At 39.4% G+C, this 25628-nt stretch overlaps 1 long non-coding RNA gene across 1 annotated transcript in view; it reads left to right on the top strand.

Moving 5' to 3' along the window:
- LOC142600739 (uncharacterized) overlaps window positions 1-25628 on the top strand; it is a 55658-nt gene that overhangs the window by 17427 nt on the left and 12603 nt on the right. Inside the window, exon 3 of the long non-coding RNA XR_012834300.1 lies at window positions 23354-23517. This is a non-coding gene — a long non-coding RNA (uncharacterized LOC142600739). The remainder of the gene's footprint in view (window positions 1-23353; window positions 23518-25628) is intronic.

Below are 25628 nucleotides of genomic sequence, written 5' to 3'. Positions count from 1 at the left end.
AGTGATCAGCTGCTCCCCACGCATTTGCAGAATGTAGGGCTGAGCCTTAATATGTGCCCTGAGCCCTTACACACCAGAGGGGAAGGGACTGTGGCTGTCTGCATGCTGCTCAACTCAGTGCGATGTAAAGCAGTGCCCCACATCTGTACGGACACTTTCGTGTGGCGGAGACAGGGTAGAGGGTAAAAGGAGTAACATGGTACTTTCACTAAAATGTAATTAGACCAGCTAAATTTGAGTAAGAAACATAGAAGTTGAAATAAGTGTATTCATGAGATTTTTAGTACTGGTTAATAGAATTAATGATGTTATGTCTTTGGTAAAATGACATAATTCTGATTGGAAACAAGTCATGAGTATAAATATTCTTCAGATTAGAGTAAAACTGTAAAACTTATATTAGCACATTCTGGTTGAGCAATCAGGAAGAGTAGAATAAATATAGAGAATGTTTTATCTTACAATAGATGGCTGGTCAGTGTTCAGCTTCTGTCAGAGGATATGCCTTAAAATGTGGCTACTGGAATATGAAGATACTGATTACCTGCTTTTTTTCGCAGATTTAACTCATTTCACACAGGTGACTTTAGAATGAACCTAAGTTTTGACAAGGATAAATTGCACTATGATTAAATGTGTCTGTTTCGACACTTCCACAAAGTAAAGGATTTTGTGTTAGAAAAGACCATTAGATCACTTACTTGAAGCTGGCAAGCTGGCACCACCCCTAGATCATTCCATGCATAGACCTTAACAACTCATAATCTGTTATACTCTTTCAGAAGGATAGGCAACCTAAATTTCAAAAATGTAAGAGATGATTCATTGTTCTATCTCATTGTTAAAAAATAGTGACTTAATTCTATTTGAATTTGTTTAGTGTTAGGTATGAGTTATAGGTTCTGCTTCTATTCTTTTCCACTAAAGAGCCTTTTAAGCACCTGATGGTTTGTTTCAATGAATATACTCGTTCACTCTAATGAAATCACTGCTTGATCTTCCTCTGGTAAACTAAACCAATGGAACTTCTGAACTCATTTAATGTAAGGCGTAGTTCAGTCTAAATCAGTTTTGCACTTCCTCTGTATATGTATAATAACACATATATATTATTTCTAAGACGAGAATTACAGTGTCATCATTGCAGTTCTCATCAATGACATGAAGAGGTAAATATCTAAGTATTCTTACATACTGCTATTCTGTTTACATACATTCACAGTAGCCTTTTGTGTGGCAGAGCTGGGCTGGGAGTTTGGATTCCTAATGGATGAAGTCACTGTTTTCCTGAATACAGTCCTTTAGTCAAGTGATATGATTGGTATTCCTTGCTTCTATATCCGTGGCCATGGATTTCACTCTGTTAAGGTGTATTCTGTAAGAATGGATTTAAACTTACTAAATTACTTTTCAGATCACTCTGCACAATTGCCCTCTCTACCTTACTTAATATTCTGCGGACTTTGGTGGATCTACAAATCTGATAATGAATCAGTTTTTATTTAATTCCAGATCATTTATGAAATGTTGAAAGGTATCAACTTGTGTAACACACAAAATCATTACCACTTGATGATTCTTGGTTGCTGTTTAAGTCACTAAATAATTACTATTTCAGTGCCATTAGTTATTCAGATCTTTATTCATTTAATGTGATTTGGAGTGACAGAGTGCTGGATTTTTTTGCTCCTTTGAAAAAAATATTTTAGAGACTACTTGTCCACTGTTGATATCTGTCTTGTGTGGTCACTGAAATGAATTTTCAAACACCTTAAATCAAATGTTGAAATTCCTAGCTTTTACTTCTGAGATATTTATGATACATGATTGGCAACCCTTTCTGGAATCACAGTATTGCTGAGTCTGGAAGGACCCCAGGAGATTGTCTAGTCCCACTGTTGTGCACAAAGTAGGGTGACCTAAAGCAGGGTGCTCAGGACTGTGTCTAGTCAGGTTTTGAATACTTCCAAGTATGGAGACTCCACATCTACAGGCAGCCTGTTCCAGTGTTTGGCCACCCTCAGAGTAAAGAAGTTTTTTCTGATGTTTAAATGGAATTCTTTTTACTTCAGTTTGTGCCCATTGCATTTTGCCGTGCCACTGAATATGACTGAGACTGCCAAGCTACTTTCCTGCTGGTTGGCCCCTAGCGGGTACTGGTGCGTGGTGTTACCCATCCCCAGCAGCAGGACTTTGCACTTTGTTGAACTTCATGAGGTTCCTCTCTGCCCATTTCTGCAGCCTCTTGAGGTCTCTTTGGGTGGCAGCACACCTATCTGGTGCCTCAGCCACCCCTCTTAGTTTGTATCATCAGGCTCACAGTGACATTAGCCAACTCCCTCAGTACTCGTGGGTGCACCCCATGAGGACCCATGAACTTGTGTATGTCCAAGTTCCCTGACTTGATCCTCCCCCACTAAGGGTAACTCTTTCTTAATCCAGATTTTTCCGCTGGTCCAAGGGGTCTGGGATTCCTGAAGGCAAGTATTATGAGTGAAGACCGAGGTGAAGTACCTTGGCCTTTTCCCATGTCTGTTGTCACCAGGTTCCCTGGCCCGTTTAGCATCAGGCCCGCTTTCTTCACCTATTATTTCTTTTCCTGTCGGTAGGCCTGTGGAAGCCTGTCTTATTGTCCTTCATGTCCCTCACTAGATTTGACATCAGGTGGACTTTGGCTTTCCTAATCCCATCCTTGTGTGCTCAGACAGTATCTATATGTTTCTCCTGCACCCGTCTCTTGTGTGCTTCCTTTTTACATTTAAATTTAGTCAGGAACTCCTTTGTCCACGTGGGCCTCCTGCCACCTTTGCCTGACTTCCTATATGTGGAGATGGACCATTCTTGAGCCTGGAGGATAAGCTCCTTGAAAAACAACCATTCTGAAAGCATTTGTAAGTTTGGTTGCAAACAGCAGAGGAGAGAGTCTTGGAACTGCAAATAGTGCAGGAATAGAACTGTTTTAAAGTTAGGTGTTGTCAGTTTCTGGGTTAAGTGGAAATACTACAGAAATATTATTTCCTTTCATTTCTGTCTGCACACAGAAATATAGAGGCATGTGGAAAAATGTAAACTGAAAGGATTTGGAGGAGGAGATCCAAAATCATCTGTGAAGTTTTGGCTTTGAACAAAAAGCATGAAAGTGTAGGGTAGCTGGAAATTTAAATGGACTGTAGAAAATCATCTTTGATCTTAACAGAGTTTCTTTAGGTATGATGTAATTCCTGACAGGCCTCCAGGTCAATGAATATTCCTCCAATTCAAACAAATGCAGCTTTCTAAGATACAAGATAACTTCCATGTTGTTTAATAACACAGTTGATGCTTCTGATTGCCATTGTCCCTATCAAGCAATCATTTCCTGTTTTGCAGATCTATATAAGACAGCATGCAAAACCGCATTTCACTTTGCATTAATAGGAAAGATAACACATTTTACATGTTGTTGCATTTTCAGAGATAGCAAGGGAAGAATAACCTCTAACATTTTGTCTTCTTATGGTGGTTGTCAGTGCTCAGCTGCTGAAGTTTGGGAAGGGAGGTTTTCTATGATTTCTCTTTTTTAAAATTAGACTGCACTATACTTTGACATCACTTCTATGGAGACAGATTAGAAGTATTAAATATTCCAGTCCTGCAACAGAGCAAGGAAAAAATAGAGGGCTTTTTGAGGAAAAAAATATACACTTCTTATGTTAAGATTTCAATTTTAATAAATAAATGAATTCAGTAAAGAAATTTGAAAATAGAAAAACTTCTGTAAGTATATTAGATACTGTGTATAGCTGAGAAGCATGTGTGCTTCAGTGAAAGTGTTAGGAGTTTAGGGATCTGAATGCATGAGAAAGTTCATTTTGGGTGTGCTGTTTCAGCTCAGGCTTACTCTATGATTGAAGGTTTATGCTTGTTCAAAATGTTTCGTATTTGTCTTTTCCATTAAAATCCGTTCTTTTAAGTGCATTGGCTTTATAATAGCGATGGCTAGAAGACAGCCAACTCTATCATTATTCAAATATGAAAGTTGCATAAGGAGAACAGGATACGCCAGTAAGAGAAGGTAATGGTCTGTTTTGTTTTATCTGATTGTTTTAGCACCTTGCAATTTCCTCAACCATCAGACTAGCCAAAAAAGTGTGAGTCTGAAAATCAGAAAAAGATGGGGAAGTAATTTGATGCTGTTGGTCTTATATATTTTGGCAACAGACTGTGAAAATGTGCAAGAATGTTTGCAAGTGGTTTGAATGAGTGTGTGGAAAGATGTGGATCTGAGGTACCTTTTTAAAAATAAAATAAAACACACTTAACACAAGAAGAGCTTTTTATGTTTCCCTAGTGTGAAAATTATTAGCAGCTACAGGCAGTCCCCATCTGGGAATTTGGAGCCTACTGTCTGGTCTTTCAATCAGATTAGTTGGTGATACTAGAAGGAACGAATGATACTTGGAGGAACTGTGCATAGCTTATGACAACAAAAGACTGAATCGGCAACATGTGGCTAACAGCTCACAGACATCTGGTATAAGCCATTTTCCTGAGGAATTAATTTTTTGTTGAATATATATTCCAAGTCTTTCCTTCTCTAACGTGGGCACTTGCAGGAAATTAGATGAAGAAAAAATAAATACTCTATCAAAGTTTCAACGTTAACTTAACAGGAAAGGAAAAATGCTAGGTTTGGCCTTTTTAATTTTTCTTTGTACTGTCTTAAGAAGGACTAATGATCTATTGGTTCTGGACTCTGGGGGGGGGGAGGTGGAGATGAGAAAAATTAGATTTTTTCTGCTCTATTTTTATCCTTAAAACTATTGGGGATGTTGTGGCACAATTAACTGATGTGATCCAGCAGCTTCATGTTGGTCCCGGGAATGAAGCAGCTGTAAGTCTGGTTTAAAAAAAAATAAAAAAATGTCCTGCTGGACAATTTTAGAATCATAGAATGATTTGGGTTGGAAGGGACTTCAAAGATCATCTAGTTCCAACCCCCCTGCCAAGGATTTTCCCTTGGTAGTGGATTTCTCCAGTGGTGCAGAGCTGACACAGTATTTCCAGTTCTGTCTTCTTTCTAGCCGGGGCTTGAAGAAATGAAAGAGAACAGACAGAACACTCTCTGTACCAGAGAGGTACAGAAGCCACTGTGTCTTGTTCAGGCATTGACTATTGCAACTCATGAAGAAGGTTATAAATTATAGTACATTGAATGGGCAGAGATTTTCACTTCTCTCCATTGTTTTGCAAGTGCTTTCCCTAGGAGCCTGTAGGGAACTGATATGGGAGGCTGGGAGTTTTCCAATCTGTAACTGAAGGGATGGGAAAGTTAAATATTTAACAAGAGAATTTCCTTTTATGTACCAGTAGTAGACTTGTTCTGACTGAGCAGTTGTGTTCAATTTGTACATAGCTCTAAAATTGCTGCTTCAGTTTCAAATGTAAAAACCAGGTTGGTTGTTTGACAGATTGTTTGGACTTTAAAATCATCATATGGTGTTGTAAGAAATAATTCCATTTCTTACATATTTTACTTCCAACATTGATTATTCAAAAACCAAACACATAAACAAGAGAGAGAGAAGTTTAAAACAGCCTGGATAATATATTAGGACCTATTCACATGTCCCTTTTTGGCTGCAGTTGTGCTTACCCAGGAAGTTACCCCCAGCAGTCTGTCACTGTCATCTGCTTCATTTTGCCATCTTCTGTGATCCGGTGGCTGAGCTGTGTGTGCCTGTTCACTGAGTTGTTCTTTAATTAAAATTATATGGGCTATGCTAAATAGTAGTCTTGAGATTGTGATTTTTGCTATTGAGCACATTTGACTCACGCAGTCACTCACACGAATGTTTTATGTGGCAGATCAGAGAAGGTACTGATCGCTGAGCACGCCTGCGCAGTCAGATGTAGTCCAGGTCTATTTATCAGTAGCCGGCTTGCAAATCAACCCATGTAGACATGGCACTGTGCTTATGTACACCTATAGTTATGTTCTGTCCAGCAACGCATACTATTAGAGACATAGTGCCACAGCTACCCAGCTTCCCTGGGTCTTTCTTGTAAGTGTTCTTTTAGCAAGTGACCACTCAGCGGGGAAGGAGCTTGGGGATTGTACGGGCCACCTAGGAGTTATATGTGCAATTTCCATTTCAAGTGCAGCCTGGTGTTTGTTTTGTCCACGCTATTACTTAGGTTTCTCAAGCATTCTTTTCTTGTCTTCCTGATAAAAGCAGTGCTCCTTTGATATGTATCCAGAATTACAAAATTCCCATTCAAACATATAGTGCCGTAGCTCTTTTTAACCCTTCTAGGTGTTTAATATGGTATTCCCTTAGCAACTTTTATGTTATGTATTTGAAGGATCAGGGTGTCACTGCCTGTCCTGTTGTTCTACTGTGAGATGAGTAGGTGAGGCTCCTAACTGATGATCTTTCATTTGAAGAACTATTGGGTTGGAGCCAGTTGCTCAAACATGAGCTTTCATTGCCAGTTCTGATGCCTTCAACAGCTGACTTCCAGTTGGTCTCCAGAGAGGTACAGAACTCTTCTGTTCCTTGGGCCATATCTGCCATGCTGATGTCTCAGCTACATAAAATGTCTGAAACAGCACTTGTTGCCTCTGTTTAGCAGCAGACGTTCACCCATAATGCCAGTGACTTCAAAGGTAGTTGGTAAGTCTCAGTGTTCAGTAAACTGGATGTTCTCTGAACAAGGAAAAGGACTTTAGGAAGATCTGCTCAAAAGTCTGAAACAATATATTTATGTTTGTTTGAATGGCAATGTAGGAATTAACTAAATAATAATGTAGAAAGTCAGGAATACAATGAGGCAAAAAAAAGAAAAATTGAAATGGGCAAAGAATTTAAGTAAATTTAAGATTGAAGGAAATTTAAAAGTTAATTCATAAACTTCAAGGAAAAAGTCTATTTTTCTGCAGGAATTCTATTAGCCATCAGCAAAATGATTAAACTAATGAAGACTCATAAATGAAGGAAATTCTGAAATTTTTTAAACCTCTGTCTTTAAGAAAAATAATTTTTAAAAAAGCATCCTCAGAAATTTGTGTAGCTTGAGGCTTATATTATTTGGAGAGTAACATCATTAAAATTACCCAAATGCAGAAGATAGACTGGACAATTTTAGTTGACCTTTTCTAGCTCTTAATTCTGTAGCCTTATGACCAGAAGATAACTGATAAAGGGCAAGAAAATGCTAGGAGGTATATGCATGTACAATCTGCCACTCTAGATAGTCATCTTAAGGAGTCAGCGGATAAAATCTGTCACATAATCCTCTCACAAGGATTTCAGAAGCCCTGGGGACTGCAGATATACTAAAAAGAATTCCAGCTTAATGTTAGTCTTTAGGAGAGTGCCGTCCCAAGGAAGTTCATTGGTGATGTGGAAAGCACTAAGCCTTGCATAGATACAACAACCTCCTCAGACAGCTCTGGTTCCTATGGATGGTCCATCGTGGAGGATGTAGAATCATAGAGTCATAGAATGGTTTGCGTTGGAAGGGACCTTAAAGATCATCTAGTTCCACCCCCCCCCGCCATGGGCAGGGACACCCTCCACTAGACAAAAGTCCCATCCAACCTGGTCTTAAACACTTCCAGGGATGGAGCATCCACAGCTTCTCTGGGCAACCTGTTCCAGTGCCTCACCACCCTCACAGGGAAGAATTTTTTCCTAATAGCTAATCTAAATCTACCTGCCTTCAGCTTAAGGCCATTACCCCTTGTCCTATCACTCCATGCCCTTGTAACCAGTCCTTTCCTGTAGGCCCCTTCAGGTACTATAGGGGCTGCTATAAGGTGTCCCCGAAGCCTTCTCTTCTCCAGCCTGAACAACCCCAACTCTATTAGCCTGTCCTCATAGGAGAGGTGCTCCAGCTGGCTTGAAATCTATGCTGCTGAAGACAGCCATCTCTGTTCATGCCTTCCACACCCTTTGTCTCCCAGTTGGTTTAGACAAGGACATCATTGTCTGCAGATGGCTACATAAGTGGAGAACACTCACAGAAATGGGAATGATCTCCTTCACTGAAGACAGGGACTCACCATGGTGGAAACTGTCAAGAGCATGGATGTGAGGTACTGGTGGTCTGCCATAGGTTTAAAAACCTGCACTGGCAGAGAGATGGCCTGGAGAAGTGAAAGTGTTTCTGTCTTGGACTTCAGGGATTCTGGGATCTGTGAGGTAATGTTTACAGTGGTAAATGGACTGGAGGCAATATTGAAGTGAAACCCCCAAAAATGTAATTGCCAGGGTCAGGGAACACAAAGGCCTCTTTTGCTGCTTCCTGGCTAGTGATACTGTGCAGCTTCAGATATTGCAGGCACATGTGTGTAGCTCCTTCAGAATGCTCACTGGCTTCTTATGACCTCTTTTGCAGAGATTTCATATTTTTCACTTTGAAGTTGCATTTCTTGATGTTTCTTTAATAGCTGGCAGCTGCGAGTTCCCAGACCATTCCCCTGTATTGCTACCATGATATCTTCCTGGTAGCAAAATTTCAGCTCAGGTCCCTGCAGATGTTTACCACGTCTCAGGTCTGCAGTCTCTACCAATCCACAGGCTGCTCTGTTTTACCGTTTGTTTTTGTTTTTTTTTTTTTTTGGTAATAAACAAATTGTAATATTCAACTCATCAGAATGCTGCTCTGCAGCTCAACAGACTGGGATTTTACACCATGCCATCAAAGGGATATTCTGTTTTTACAAGGTATTTTGGAGTTTATGAAGGTGCAAGGACAGTGCTGAAGGACTGTCTTAGGTAGAAGATTGTAATGTGACATGGTTCATATTCATATTGTCTGTGTCTCTTATGTATCTCTGTCTCGAGGGAACAGTTTGGTTTATTCCACACTGGAGCTCAGGAATAAATTGTGATATGTGTGTTGAAGTTGGCTGTGGGATTGGGCCATTCCAGCAAACCAGGGAGTAAACCAAACTGACAGGCTTTGTTAAGCTTACCTGTGAATTTGGGTTTATTTCTGAATAAATGCCGAGGGCGGCACTTCCCCTGTTGTCTGTGATGTGTTCTGACTTACATGGAAATAGAATTAGAGCGAAGAAATGAAATTCTCTCCTTTGACAAACAATTAAGGATGCTGATTAACTTCATCTTTTACAAAAGCTGAGCACTAGAATATAGTGATGTGATGATGAGTTATGAAAATGATAAATACTTCTATGTTTATATACAAAAATGTTTCTCAGGCAATATAAAAGTATGATCCATCACAAGTCTGCATTATGATGCATGATTTTTATGGATTATAGTACATTTTTAGTTTTGTGGAGTTGATCTTTAATTACTGTCTTCTACAGAAAACAATTACATGGGAAATGTCAAGCAGCATTCTTTCTAAATATTGCAATTTTATGGAAGTCCTTATAAAATATTTTTGAGAACAGTTGTGAGTTAATTAAATGGGAAAGGTGAATAACTTTAGCAGACATAAATAACTTCAGCAGTGATGTGTGAATGAGCACTTGCAAATAGGCTGACCGATGTCTATTATTAATGAGCATATGATCATAGAATCATAGAATCATTTAGGTTGGGAAAGGTCTTTAAGATCATCAAGTCCAACTGTTAACCTAGCACTGCCAAGTCCACCACTAAACCATGTCCCTGAGCACCACATCTACACATCTTTTAAATACCTCCAGGGATGGTGACTCCCACCACTTCCCTGGGCAGCCTGTTCCAGTGCCTGACAACCCTTTCGGTGAAGAAATTTTTCCTAATATCCAAACTAAATCTCCCCTGGAGGAACTTGAGGCCATTACCTCTTGTCCTACCACTTGTTACTTGGGAGAAGAGACTGACACCCACCTCGCTACAACCTTCTTCCAGGTAGTTGTAGGGAACAATAAGGTCTCCCCTCAGCCTCCCTTTCTCCAGACTAAATAACCCCAGTTCCCTCAGCTGCTCCTCATAAGACTTGTGCTCTAGACACTTCACCAGCTTCATTGCCCTTCTTTGGACACACTCCAGCACCTCAATGTCCTTCTTGTAGTGAGGGGCCCAGAACGGAACACAGGACTCGAGGTGCGGCCTCACCAGAGCTGAGTACAGGGGGACAATCACTTCCCTATTCCTGCTGGCCACACTATTCCTGATACAAGCCAGGATGCTGTTGGCCTTCTTGGCCACCTGGGCACACTGCTGCCTCATATTCAGCCAGCTGTCAGCCAGCACCCCATCCCCTAGGTCCTTTTCCACCAGGCACCTTTCCAGCCACTGTTCCCCAAGCCTGTAGCGTTGCCTGGGGTGGTTGTGACCCAAGTGCAGGACCCAGCACTGAGCCTTGTGAAACTTCACACAGTTGGCCTCGGACCATTGATCCAGCCTGTCCGGATCCCTCTGCAGAGCCTTCCTACCCTCGAGCAGATCGACACTCCCACCCAACATGGTGTCATCTGCAAACTTACTGAGGGTGCACTCAATCCCCTTGTCTAGATCATTGATAAAGATATTAAAGAGAACTGGCCCCAGTACTGAGCCCTGGGGAACACCACTTGTGACCGGCCGCCAGCTGGATTTAACTTTGTTCACCACAACCCTCTGGGCCCGGCCATCCAGCCAGTTTTTTACCCAGCAAAGTGTGCACCTGTCCAACTGTGAGCAGCCAGTTTCTCCAGGAGAATGCTACTACTTCTGTGGTGGTGTTTAATATGGCCATAGAGAGCAGCTAAAAAAGCAGCTAAACCTAATTTTCCACTTTGTCTATAAGTAATATAGAAAGTAGATGGTATGTGATTAAAGTGCTTATGGTAATCCCACCTCCCTCCTGCCCCCAATGATATTTGTGCTTTTATCTTCATGAATATTGATCCTTTTTTTCAATTTGAATAAGCAAAGGAAACGGGATGAAAAATGTCACTACCTAACCCGTTCAGTTTTTTTGTCTACTAACAAATGCTTTCCACCTTCTTAGAAGAACTTTGTATGAAGTGATAACATGAATTAGTTACTCCTATCACAAACTTTCCAACTTCTCTTTTCCCATGTTTTTTTTTTGTTTTGTTTTTGTTTTTTTTTTGCTTTAGTGTCCTACTGTACTTCTTCACAACCTATAAGCTTTTAGGTGCCAAGGGTGTATGTGTGTGTGAACGGTGCCTGACAGTGAGTTGAGAATTTATGGCTAGGACAGTGGACAGTGGCAGCAGAAACAGGTAAATATTTTGTCCTAAAGGAAAAAAAAAAATATGTCCCAGAGCTTAAAATATTTTTGTATTGTATTCTGTGTGGTTACCCAGGTCTTCATTTTCTGATTTCACAAGATGTCCTAAAAATCCCTTTTGTTCCCACCAAGACAGATAGGTCACCACATTCTTTGCAAAAGCTCCTGATCACCAGAGGTAGAACTGTAAGGATGTGAACTGTCCAGGGATGATAAATGTATCGTCACTAATCTCATCCTTGTCTGTGGTGTGCTATGTGGTATGATATGCTTACCTGTCTTGCAGATTCCTCTCTTTGTGTGTGTGTGTGCGTGTGTGCTGTGTGACATGCGTGGGTGAACTAGCTATTTCTCTTCCACCGTGCGCAGTTATCTCAGCAAAATAGTACAGGCTCTGAGGGGCGCTTGCCTTTCCTACACAATACACTAAAAGTAAGGCAAGCAATTGGTACATTATTAACTGTCAGGCTAAAGTTATTAAGAATCAGCCTTCGGATGAGGAAAGTACGTATAAACTATAATGTACTTTAAATGAGATAAAATTGCAGCCAGAACTTAATAAAATTCTCATGTTTTGAATAGTCCCTGACCTGAGAGCATAACACAACAATTAAGTGCTAGAGTCACGTTGGCCAAAGCGTATGCAACTAACTAGACACAAAGCATTTCAACAGAACATTAATACAACCTTGGTACTAACAAGTATAGAATGGAAAGAGCTCATGCTGATATAAATACATGATCTGTAGCCTGTTACTACCTGTATTTCCAAAAAAAAAAGCCATGCCTTTGGAAGGCTAACCCATCAATACAAATGCTGTGTACACTCACCAAAAGTCTGTGGAAAAGATGGTTGCAGTAACTCCAACTAGGGGAAGCAGGATGGAGGTGTTCAAAAATCTGGAGAGAAATAAAAACTTGATAGCTGAATTTATTTGTTTGTTTATTTTCATATATTTGGAAAAACCAAGTTGAATGATTGACTTCCTGCCTTTCTCTCATTCAGATCACTAGAGAAAATGACCATTCATTCCTTGTTTCTGGAGCAAAGTTTTGCATTTGAAGTTTTACACCTCTACAAGAAAAAAAAAGTCTGCTTGAAATATAAAAGTGAATGTCATTCAGTGCAACTCTAAATTTCCAATAAATAAATAAAAATTTAAAATGTTTGGAAACTGTCTTGTTCAGTCTTGCACAGTTCATAAAAAAATCTGACAAATACAGAATCCTGTAATTCTTTTGTTTCAAAATTTAAATGTTTCATACCCAAAAAAGATTATTTAAAAGTGCAGTGATAAGAAGAAATACTTGTGAAAAAAATGTCACTATTTAATAATATGTCACATCTGGACTTTAATGAAATTTTAATGCTAAGTTATGATAAGAAGAGTACCTCTTTCCCATCTTTCTTTTATCTAAATTGTTTAATATTTAATACTTTATAATAGAGAGATAGAGTAGACTAAAGTAGAGTTTGATACTGTTTTATTATGCATGATTTTATTACCAGATAAGAGTATTTTAAAATGTTTAGAATATCATAGCATCAGGTACAGAATATTTAAAGCTATGTAATGCATTCTGTAGCAGATCCAGAAATCCAAGATGTTCATTGCCAAAGGAGACTGTGGACATAACCCCCAAATTTTTAGGAGAATCATCACTAATAGAAATATCTACATCAATTTTCCTTTTGGGTCCCTTCCAGCTTGAGATATTCTATGATTCTATTTCATTGTTGCTATAAATATAGCAAGGGTTGTTTGATTGGGGTTTTTTTGTTTGTTTGTTAGAAAAGGTGGTGCATTGAATGGCATGTCAGATATGGAGTGTAGCATAAAGAAGTCTAAGTTAAGCTTTATCAAAATGTTAGAAGAACACAATATCTGAAACCTGATGAAGTGTATGATTGACAGTTGCATAGAGACAGCTTTACATATGAAGTGATCCTACTAACTGTATCTGTCAACTGAAGAGAGTAATCAAATGCTGAGACAAAAAGTATATTTAGTTGGTACTATATAATTTCATTTAACTCATGTATCCTATTGGACTTTGCTGATTTTATTCTTCATTGCAAAACAAAACCAGGTAACTACTAACCAAAGACAGTACTATAACATCATAGGATGCACAGAGAGCTTACACAGACATAATTTTCCAAATAAAAATGGATGTTTGAAGATATTGAAAAATATTGAGAGAGAACACAGCTTGGAAAAGAACTCGGAAATACATGAGGTGGCCACAGGCACACTTCAGGGAAACAGAAAGGTTCTTCTGGATCAGATCGCTAAATGGAATTTAGCCATCAAGGGCTTGGCAGTTGCTATTTCAACATATTTTAAGTACTCTGACATAATGTCATGTAATAGTAGTTTGACATCTTTGCCCCTGCAGATTTTTGAACTATTAAGTTCTTGGAATAGGAATCAGAAGTAACCATGCAAAACCAAATTGTAATCATGAGAAAGCAAACTTGTGACAAACCAGTGACCTCATTGTCTCCTCTGAAATGGTGGAGGGTACGTAACTCACATTTAGTTTGGACACTGCAGATCTTTGATGGAAGCAAGTGTTTCTTTTACTTGGTTCACATCTACCTTTCCAGAAAGAACAATGAGGCTGCATAGTCCACCAGAAACTGTTTGTGTGGTTTAACTCTGATATATCACACAGACCAATGTTTCATTGTCTCCCTGTGTTTCGCTGTATATCTAATCCCTCTGTTTGCTGCTGCCGAGTCTTAGATTGTAACCTCTTGGGATCAAGGACCAACTTCTTCTTCTGGCTTTAGTCTCTCTTTGAAGTACATGAGTACTACCTGGCATAATATAAAACTTGACAGTGATTTGGACTGAAAAACCCAGCAATTCCCACTGTCAGTGAATGTTCAGAGTTGAAAAGTGTGTTCTGTGCTTGCAGGGAAGTCAACTCCCTAAATAGAGAGTCATTGTGATAGCCAGAAAGAGACAAAAGTACAACTCGAGTAACACCTTAAAAGTGTAATTTTTCTGTTACCCAAACAAAATGTTGCAAATCTAAAACTGAATTGGGGAAATCATCTTTCTTTATATTACTTACATGATAAAAACACTTTTATATATGGATTCTATTAACTCTAATGGCAAATAGATTATTTCAAGTTATTGTTTCCTCAAGACTACCTATTCATTAAACACATGATTAAACCCAGTTACCTGTACGCTTCATTAAAGGACAGATTTAGAACACCAAAGAATATATTGGATAGCTAGATAAGTGCCTAGATTTTTCAGAAGTGTTAAACCGGTGTGCTTGAAACCTCTCAAGTCATCTGGATAAACTTACAGTACAACCAGAAGTGAATAGGTAATTGAGTTAGAGAAACTCAAGACTCTAAGCTTAATAGTAGTTTAACAGAAAAATTTACTTATGTAGTGAGAAGGAGAGCTAAAAAAAATCCACCATCTTGCAGGGATTAGCATTAGATGGTGTGAACGAGCCTAGAATTTCTGTTTTGTGATCAAAACAAAAAGACAACTTTTTTAGATAAAAGGAGGAAGAAGCTTTGAGCTATTTCCTAAGTTAATATTTCTGCCCTTATTTTAAACATTTGGTCTCAGCAGTGTAAGATCTTACTCTGCAGGCAGCTTTAAGCTCCCTGACGAGTCAGAAATGGCTAGGTGTGCTCTGAGCATGCCTCATCAGCATTCATTTTTCCCTTACTGAATTTAACAGTAAGGGAAAAAACCCCAAAACACCCTTATGCTGGCATTAACTTCTGCTATGCCTGATGAGTAATAAAGAGCCTTTCTCCAAAGAAGAGGTTCTGGCTTATTCTCAGCCTGAGGGAATTTGAAATCACAGGTGAGACTGATATTGATTTTAATGGTCCAAAATACTCACTTAAATGTATTATACAATTGCAAATAAAAATATTTCTAAATGGACGTTAGGTGTTTCTCCCCCCCCCCCCCCCCCCCCGCCCCAGTGTCTCATAGTCAAGAATTCTCATTAAAATAGCCTTGATTTAACTTGCCTACCAAAACAAGAACCAGCAATCCTTAAGAAAAGGCAGTCTGACTATGATGCTAAAATCCCAAACCCCAGAACTTCAATGTAAAGAAACAGGCAAAGGAGGAAAGGAGAATCATTGCTTCCTTGCAGCAGGTTGCAGTGATGGGTCATTCAGCAGTCAATAATGAAATGGGTAGCACCCTCAATTGCACATATTTCACTCTTAGTGTAAGCTCTGTCGTCCTTCTTGGGGATTAATAGTTGTACGGAGTGGCTCCTTCAGCAGTCAAGTGCTTTTTCACATGAACCTTTCCTCTGCTGCCTTCTGGGAGTTAAATGTGCTGGCTGATGGACTTAAGTCTTCTGGAGCAGGGCACAGAATAAGAATGTCCCACTAAAGGCTAAAATGCTTAAGTTACTCTTTATCTTTTATACACAGTTTTCCTTGTGTATATATCTAAGATTAATGACTTTCTGTGATTTGACCATTCTCAAAAGTGTATGGTTAGTCCAACTATAATAAATCCTACTTGAAACAATAATAGAATAAACCAGGATGTAACCTTTTGGAAGATCAAATATTTATCTTCTCATGGAAATGAAGACAAATATGTAAAACATTGAAAGACTATCACTGAAAAAAAGACTAGCACTCTACTATGCATACTTTCACCTCCTTGGTTCTGTATCTCCAATTAATTGTGAGCTGGGATTTTGAAAAGGAAATGTGAGATTTTTGACATTCATATTATAGGTGACATAATTTTTAGCTATAAACTGTGGCATACTGGAACACTAACAGTATTTTTGCAGCATTTTTTTCTTTTATAAATACTGAATTCAGTGATACGCTGACAAAATGGCTAATGTGGTCCTTAGGTATGAGCACTGAGGATCAATGAGTAGGTGATTTTTCCCTCTTTAAACCAAGTCAGCGAGACAGATATTGAGAAGCTAAATACTGCTCTGTTCCCTACAATCTGGCTGTGGTCATATTTTAAAAGCGGGGCCAGCGCGTAAATGAGCTGCAAAAATGATGTAAAGGCTTTTGAAGGGCAGACTTGGAAAACTCCAGCTGTTCAGCTGAGAGAAGGAAAAACAAAAGGTTGTGGTAACTTGATTACTGTACGTATTTCTGAGGTGAAAAAAAATGCTGGCTGTTGAAGAAATCTTCATTCCATCTGGAAAGGCACAACTAAAGTGACTCCCTGGGAGCTGCCACTGTGCAGCGAGAGGGGGCAAGCACTGAAATGTACTGTGGGGTGAAGGGGGGATCCTTCATCTGACGCACCTTGGCAAGACCTAGGGCAAATGTTTCTGCAGTTGTTGGGCAAATATTACTTTAGCCAAGTTGAAGTTTTTCAGTGCAGCAAGGATAGCTGGAAGATACATAATGCATGTTACAGTAAGTCAGACTCTCTCCTTTAGGGCTTAAATTATCTGATTATTTTTCTTTAAGGACTGCTTTCTCCTTACCTTTTCAATTTTAGACTTCACCCTTGGGTCCTCAAGACAGTCACAGACTCTGGTTTTATTTCTGCCTTTACTTTACATCAGTAGTTTAAGAAGCGGAGATACTGCCTTTAGATCCAGGATACCCTATTTCTGTACATTTTTCGTGGATATATTTTCTTAAAACACTCCTCTGAGATGTGTTCCTATCATTTGCTCTTTGGACTGTGAAAGGAAGGACATGTCACTTGGGAAACTTTTTTTATATTACTGTTTACTGCTTTTACAATATAGAACGTTTTGCAGGGAAAAGGATCTGGTTTTGTTTAGGAGACTCTGCTGAGGCATCTTTCTCTTCTTAAGATAATCCCATATATACTGCTGTTCTTTTGCTCCTTAATTTTCTGAATAAATGAAATGAAAAAACTAGAATATGTTTTTATTGGTTAGGCTGTCATTGTTAAGAGATTTAGAATAATGGAGAGCAATTGCCTTAGAAATTGGAAAACTGTTGCCAAGTGTCTAGTTTAGATAGCTGGGAATGAAAGAGAAGCCCTGCTCAGAGAAAGACACTTACTATAAAGCTTGTGGGATTTAAGAAAGTCTAATGTCATGATTTTTTAATTTTTTTTAAAAAGAACATCCCTGCAGAAAAAAAATGTCCAGGATAGTGCTATGGGGAACGTCTGACAGTGACAAGACCATCTGCTTTCTTTCATCCAGTTGTTGAATCCTCTGGAGGAAAAAGAAATCTCATCTGTGTAGGACAAAATGACTGAATCTGGAACCTAAAATTGTGAGCCTCTCACTAAGGGGTCACCTCTAAAGGATGAGCAGATGCTGTGTATGGTACACATGGCAGAAGTCATAAAAGTCACAGACTTTCAGCAGTAACTATTGCATTTTACAACTGTGGAGCACAAAAGAAAAGTATGAAATAAATGGATAATTGCCGTGTGTTACCAAACAATATTGTCTTTGTCAATCACTGGTGCCGGTGGATGAAGGTGATGCAGTCTTTTCCCTATCAGCATGCCTTCTGTCCCCTTACAGTTGACTTTCTCCAAACCCTGACTCCTGACCTTTTACCTCAGTCCATGGTTAGTGCAGATGATGGATGAGCCTTGTTAGGCTCATGAGATGTGCTGGTGCGAAGGAAAAATGCCAGCGGGCATGGTGCGTTTGTCTTGCATTTTCATAAGAATAACTTAGCTTTAAAACAGACAAATAGCTGCACAGGCTGAGCAAAATAAGTTTGTCATGAATGTTTTGGTCCTCTGCTGTTCAGTATTGAATACCGATGTCATATCAGCAGACAGGGAAAAGTGAGCAAGGCAGGAGACCCTGAAGGGGGGGAAGGAATGGACCAGTTGGAGATGTAAAGGAGCAGGCACTCAATTTTGCTGCCTGAGTCTGAGCTCAGGGAATACAGAACAGCCTGGTTCAGGAAGAGAATAAAGATTCAGTCCCTGGTGCAGTATTCTGTATAGCTGCCCATGTTGTGAATCACACACTTGAAACTGAAAAATAAAGCATTAAAATTATGAAATCAATATGCTGTGATTTTTTTTTTTCAAGCAGTTTGAACATAAACTAAGTTTGAACTTGTTTCTAATAAGACAAGTGGTATGAATTTGTCATAAAAATCTTGAAGCAGACCTACATGGTTGAGGCTTTTCTGCCTCTTTAAGAACCATCAGGGATTTTTGTTTGTTTGTTTTTTGTTCAAAGAAAATTCTTTTAATGTTTTGTGGGAAAGTAGAAGAAAGGAAGGCGTTCACTTTAATCATTAGATTGCATGGTGGGAAAGAGATTTCTACGGAAAGACAATTTCTTGCTAACATAGCAGATAGGACTTTTATTTAGGTCTAAGAAGTATGGTTCCATGAGATTTTTTTTTAAGTCTAGATTTCTTCATAAAAATACATAGATAAGTGCAATGAATACACTGTTAGAGCTCTTGGTGGAATTTTTCCAAGACTCCATAGGCTTTAACTGTGGGCTTGAATTCAGAAGTCGAGGTAGTGAACAGCTTCTACAATATCCAGAGAAGCAACTTTTTTATGTTTGTCAGGCCTCATGAACAAACCAGTGTATTTTGGAAACAGCATATTTTCCAGCGAGGCTTGTGTTTCCTGCTTGTTATCATCTATCAGATGTAGGTGTTTATTCAGAAAAGTCTTGCTCTGCCAATCCAGTGGTTTGTATTTCTTCTGTCCATAGTGCATTTAGCACTATTACCCTTTTTTTCTAAAGGTCCTAGTTGGTTTCAGAGCCTTTAAGTTGCTGAAGGATGGCTGCCTTAATAGTCGTCATTTTAACACAATTGTACTTGGCTTGAAAAACAAAACAAACAGAAAGACCCAGATTCTGCTTCTGAAATTTTGTTTACCACTGAACTGGTTTTTCATGAAGAGATCATGGAAAAGCAGTTGTTTTCATACTGTGCCAAGCAAACAACATTAGCTGTAAGCCTTCTCAAGTATTGGCATTTTAATCAGCCCATGTTTCAAATTGCATGGTGTCTCCCCATCATGAAGAGGTTCTAATTCAGTGGTGGGACCAGCGACTGACCAGGCTACGTGAAGAATTCACAGCACAGGGAGCTGCTTCACTGTGCTGAACGCTCCACCTGTAACTTTGGCTATGATGCACTTTTCTTTAGTAACTGGAAGTGTCCCTCTGAGAAGGGAACCTCAGGCACAGGAGTGTTTTGCTGTGTGGCTCATGGCATGGATATGTTTTAAATTTGGGAAGCTTGAAAAGGGGGAACTGCTGTCAGAAAAAGAGGGTTTACCGAGTTCAGTACAGCCACTATTTGAGTGGATTTGTTGAGTGTTCAGGGAGACAATATTGAATACTTGGGAATAAAATAAATTTTAACTATTTCTGTGCATTACATTTCTGTGTTTGAAATAACCGTTTCAGAGATTGAAAAGAGGGGAAAATAAAACAAAAATCCCATCACAGAAAAGAATTTACAAATAAAATTCAAGAATATTTGAAAGATCATAATTATTTTAGCAGCTTGGCAACTGATGAAGGGTAGGTGTTGAAAATCAAAACTGCTATTTACCTTTACAATGAACCCCAGAATTGGTCTGCTACTTATACTATACTTTATTTCCTAAACACGATTGTCATGACCATCCTGTGAAGATGAAACAGGAAGTTTATTGTCTTCTTTTTCAGTATTGCTTCTCATTTAATGACAATAAAAGCATAGAAATAGCAGCAAGGCCAAGCAAATTAAAACAGCATGCCAAATTTAGAGTAACAACTATCAACAGTTGCTAAAGCATCATGTTTTTACAGTACCTTGATTTGTGGTTCAGTATTAGTTATACCTTGTAGACGTGCAATGGTGTCATGGTTTTGGCCCAGCCAGCAGCTAAGCATCACGCAGCTGCTTGCTCACCCCTTCCCTACCAAAGGGAGAATACAAAAAACTCGTTGGTTGAGATAGAGACAGTTTAATAGGATAACAAAGGAAGATACTACTACTACTACTACTACTAATCACAACAACAACAACCCCACAATAACAACAACAACAACAACAATAATAATAATAACCAAGTGATGCACAAATACAATTGCTCACCACATGCGGAAAGGAAAAAAACCCAACCCGATGCCCAGTCTGCTTCCAAGCAGCAATCCTGCCTCCTGGCTAGCTTCCCCAGTTACACACAGAGCATGCCGTCCTATGGCAGGGAATATCCCTGTGGCCAGCCTGGGCCAGCTGTCCTGGCTGTGCTCTCCCAGCTCCTTCTGCACCTGGCAGGGCGTGAGAAGCTGAAAAGGCCTTGACTTGGTACAGAGACTACAGCTACCCAGCAACAACCAAAAACATCAGTGCGTTGTCAACATTATTTTCATACTAAATCCAAAACACAGTGCTATATCATCTACTAGAAAGAAAATTAACTGTGCCTTGGTTGAAACCAGGACAAATAGCATGTAGCCATTTGTATGCCTGGTACCATACTGGCAGTAGCATGAAATGAACTGAAGACGTGTGAACTGGGGAAGTGACACCAGTGTATCTCCAAGCAATCATAGGTGCAACCTACATCCATGTGAGTAACAACGCCTTGCAGCTCCAGAATTACGAAGTATTAGAAGGGTTGAGTAAAAGAGCCACAAAAATAACTTGTGTGCTGAGGAAAGTAAGTTATAATGAGAGTTTTAAGGAATTCAATCTGTCCGTTTTTCTAAAAAGGAGATTTGAATGTGACGTGATTATAATGCCCAAATACCTTCATGTTGAGAAAATTGTGTGCTCTGTAATTTAAGAGAGAAGAGATTAATGGCAGGAAGTTAAAGGCATACAAATTTGAATAAGAAATTAGTCCTAATTTTTAGCAGTGAGGGCACTGAAGCATTAGCACAGATTACCAGTGGAATTGATGATTTCTACACCTTATGAAGTCTTCAAATCAATGCTGAATGTCTTTCTAAAATAACTGATTTAGCCAAACAGGTTTTGAGAATACAAATAAGAGGAGCTGCATGAAATTTAAGGACTTCTGTTACATGGGGGACAATAATTGAAGTAATTGTCCTTCTGACCTTAGTTTCTCTGAATTTATTAAAGTTAAGTGTTAGATAGCAGATGAATCACTGTTCTGAACTGCTAGTTATTTTAAACTTGGCATTTCATACAACTGCTATTTTCTTATGATCCTTGGTGAGAGAATCAAAGTTTATGATGTCATCTAGTATATTTATTATAATAGATTATATAATTGTAATACTTCATTTCTGTAGTGGAATAGAATTTAAATGTCTTCTCTTTTCAATATGGTCTTGTCTGCTTGACCTGCCCTGACCAATCCCCTATTTTCCAGGAGCATAATATGGCCATTTTGGAAAGAAAGCTCCTTTAAGTCACTGAAAAGAAGCAAGATACTTTACTACTGCCTGGGGAGGTAATTGCATGGTCACTGGTGATGACCAGTGAGTCACCTCCCTTAGGTGACGAGTGAAGCATCTTTTGTTCACTGGGCCAGAGGTGCTTTCCTTTTGCAGTGGACTCTGACTCCCCTTCTGTCTGACCTTACTAAGATGCTTTAAGGTAAAATCAGTGTGAGGGGCAAACAGTAGCTGCCAAATACAGATTATATAAGTATTTCCTTTAAATTTTCTGAGAATGATAAACTAAACTACCCTTCCTCTTCCTGATAAACATCACTATGCACACATTGTAGCATTTTGTAGGTAGTGGGTTGTTTTTCTCTTAATATTAGTGTGTTTGATTCTGTGGGTTTTGACATCTCTATTCTTTTGTCTGACAAATCTGTGCACTGACTTGTAAAAAAAAATCAATATTGTTTTCCCTGGCACTTTCTCTGCAGTTGAGTTGATTTATTATCACAGTTCCCTTTGCCCTCTTTTTATCAGTGTGTTTATATTGCTTTAGGGTTGAGTACCTGATAACATCACAGGGTAGAAGACACACAGAGAGTTTCCGTGACCTTATCCCCTGTGTGATCTTGTCCAGTGTGACGGTGAGCCATGGCTATAAAGTGAACAATGATATTATCCAAGCTGTGTGATCAGATTTATGTTCTATTATGTTGGAAATAGAGACGAACTAGAACCAATGAACAAAATTTAGATTTATGTTTAAACTGTACTTGTCCAGTATCTCAGTGGCAAGAGAGAGAGTGAACAGCCACTGAGTAAAACTTAATTTGCCTGCAAAGTAGTATGTGCTGGAAGACACAGCCCACAGTCCTTGTGGGATTTAAACCAAGTGTAAACGTGAGCTTGTTATTGCTCCTTAAAAATGTAGCTTATTTCTGTTGTTTCTGTTAGACACTGTCAAGGTAGTAATTAATTAATATCAAGGTAGTAATTAAGAACCTTAGTAAAAGCTGAGAACTACCTTGCCCTAGACACTGTAGGGACATGTAAGAAAAGACAAAGTTCACAGGCAGTGTTTCAGAACAGACGCAACTGAAGGCTGCAACAGGTAAATGTGCTGTGAGCAGGCTGACAAGCGTGAGCGCAGTAATGCAAATGGAGGCCATGTTCGCACAGGGGCGCCGGGGAAAAAAAGAGTTAACTAAGTTTATTAAACCTGTGCCTAATGTGACTGCAGCATATTAGATCCACTTTACTCTTGGAAGAGGGTATCCTCATGTAACGACTTCTGCCTGTTGACTTCCTGCTACCCACCTCAGTAATCTCAGACCACTCCTTGCCTTGCCGCTGGGGACTGCCATTATCTGTAAGCAGTGTGAGAGAAATATTCTTGAAGGTAGGCTGCAAAACAGGATTTTGTGAAGGTGTTTTTCTTACTGGCAGGGAGCAGCAATGAGGAAATGACAGGTGCTTGACAGAGAGGTAGGGGTGTGTGGAGGGGGGACGGCCTGCTTGGGTCTACAGGACTTGGGAGACCAAGGGAAGGACCTGACAGCAAAGTGAACTCATCCATCTGCTAGCTAGAGCAGGGCAACAGGGTGAAGTCTAATAAGAAGAGCAAAATAATGTGTTAACTCAGTGGAAAGATGCAAAAGTGTGATGATACAGTTAGAGAAATGGGGGAGGAGGACAGTTCTAGCAGTTATTAGATTTAATCTAATTTAGAGGCCAGCCTCTGGCTAGACTACATCAGAGGAAATGATGCAAGCAAACAGGCTGAGAAAAGTTGGTTTGGAATCCATGCCCTTGCACTATTGCCCTTTCTTTTCTCTTCCCTTCTTTCCTGCAGGGACTCAGGAAGATTTGGCAGCCGGACAGTGGAGCTGGCAATAGAAGGAGCAAGAAGACATGAGGGAGCCGCATTTCCAGCGTCCCCGGTGCTGCTGCTCTAATGCAGTATGTTTCTTAATGATGTCAGAAGCCTCAAGCTTCCTTCAGCTCTGGCTGGAAAAAGTAAGTCCTGATTGGCTTTTCTTTCTTTTTTTTTTCTTTTTCTCTTACTTCTTCCAGCACTGTATCAGAGAGAGAAAAGGAGGAAGAAGATAGAGCTTAGTAGCTTTGGTCTTTTCTCCTGTTTTCTTCTCCTCGAAAGAGAGAGAAAAATGTGCTCCCCTGTCTTCTGCTCTCCCTGTCAGCTGTAGGTCTGCAATGGCTGCAGGCAGTTCAGAGCTGGAACAGGAACAGATCTAGAGGTGAGAGGACAAGTGCCGCTGGAGTTTCGTGTTTAGTTTCAAAGCAAAGCAAAAGATTGCTGTGGAGCTGCAGTGGGTCTGGATTGATTTACCTGCAAGATGTGTCTACCAGGCCTTCATATATTTTGGTGGTACTTCTCAGAAGAACCAGCTTATCTAGTTGGACACGCAACCAGGCCCCAGTTACCTAGAAGCAATCACACTGGTGCCAAAGTATATCATGTTGGCAACATGTGTTTCGTTAACCTTATCACTTTTATCAATCAGTGTATTTTTTTGTAAAAAAAGGCATGAAGTTATTAACGTGTTTTATTTTCCATAGACCCATACTCATGAACATGAATTTTATTACCCCAGTTAAATTCTTTATTAAGTGTCCAGCCACTGACAGATACGTTATTTCTGTTTTCTATTGACTATTTTAAGATATCATGAGAACTTAGTTCTTTGTTGTTTTTTCCCCCCCCATCCTTTGGAGCTTCCCCAGCAACTCAACACACATAATGTATAGTTTTAGCAGTTGTTTTTTTAACACCTTGCTTAAGTATGCTGTTATGGAGAGCATTTATTCACCATCATACAGTGATATCATCTGTCCTTTTTTCCAGATATTGAGCTATAATTTTCTGGAGGCATCATTGTATAACTCCTTTCTGTCTTAATTATGGAGAAATATGCCGTTAAATTGTCCTTAGCTCTGGCATAATGATAGATTGAGTTGTTTTGCTTCCCTTCCCTTATCAATTTTCTACGATTCCTACACCCTGATTTATATTTATCATCAGCTTCTTGTTTCTTTAATCAGCAAGTAATACTTTCATAGCTGCTGTCATACCTGTTAGGGTAGTTTTAACTGGTATAGGCATCTTTCTTAATTGCTTCAGGCAGAAGCTTTTCAGACTTGTACTGAAATGCTTTTACACAGTTCCCAGTTATTCAATTTTTCTGCTTAAATTATTTTCCCAATGGATTTGGTCATATGTTAATAAAATAGCTGGGCTGTTTGGGTGATGCGAGAGTTTGGGGCACAGTGATATTAGAAGGTACACAATGGTGTAGCTGCTTGTTCTGTGAATTTTTGTTCTCCAAATTCATTGATAGTTCCCTGCCCACTCATATACATAAGCAGTGTTCTAGCCTAAAAATTATGAATTTCTTAAGTGAATAATGTTTATGTTTGGCACAGTGATATGAAGTAGAATGGTATATATTTTGGTTAACACTACTGTGCAACATTGATTTTTTAACAACAAAAAGACCAAACTTTAAAATAACATCCAATAGTATTTCTGAATTTCTTTTTGCTCAGAAAGCCATCTGAATTTTCAGGCAGCAGAAGTTTAAAACCATATCACTTTCCTCTCACTGGGGAGTTAAACTTCAGGGATTATTTTGTTTTTCTCTTTTTATCATGGTTAGTACAGATCAGTTCCAAGGTGAGAACAGGCATATCCTTTGTAAGTATCCCACATTACAGGTGAGCTCCTCTCTCCCAAGCAGTGCCGGGGCAGACTCTATTGCTGTCATTGAGTCATACTTTCATTTAGCACAGGAGAAACCCTTGCTGATGAGAGTCACCCATATTGATACATTTCTCTGAAAAATGATGTTGATGAACTCACATTTCCCAGTGAAAAAAAGTGTCTCTGCTATTTTTACACCTCAGATCTTTCAAAGTGGTTATGATGTGGGAAGAAGTATGATGTGATTGTGTATCAAAAGAGAGATCCTTTCTGTCTTCCACTGGAAGATGGCATTTTCTGGTTCCTTCTGAGATACCTCAGTGAGGACGGGGACAGCCAGAGGCCATGTGCCGTGCTTGAAATCCGGTCTGGGGGGTGGCAAGGATGGTGACCCCTGCCAGTTGTTTTG

The sequence above is a fragment of the Balearica regulorum genome, chromosome 2 (assembly GCF_011004875.1).
Source record: "Balearica regulorum gibbericeps isolate bBalReg1 chromosome 2, bBalReg1.pri, whole genome shotgun sequence".
NCBI classification, from domain to species: domain Eukaryota; kingdom Metazoa; phylum Chordata; class Aves; order Gruiformes; family Gruidae; genus Balearica; species Balearica regulorum.
This window is presented reverse-complemented; position numbering and strand designations above follow the sequence as displayed.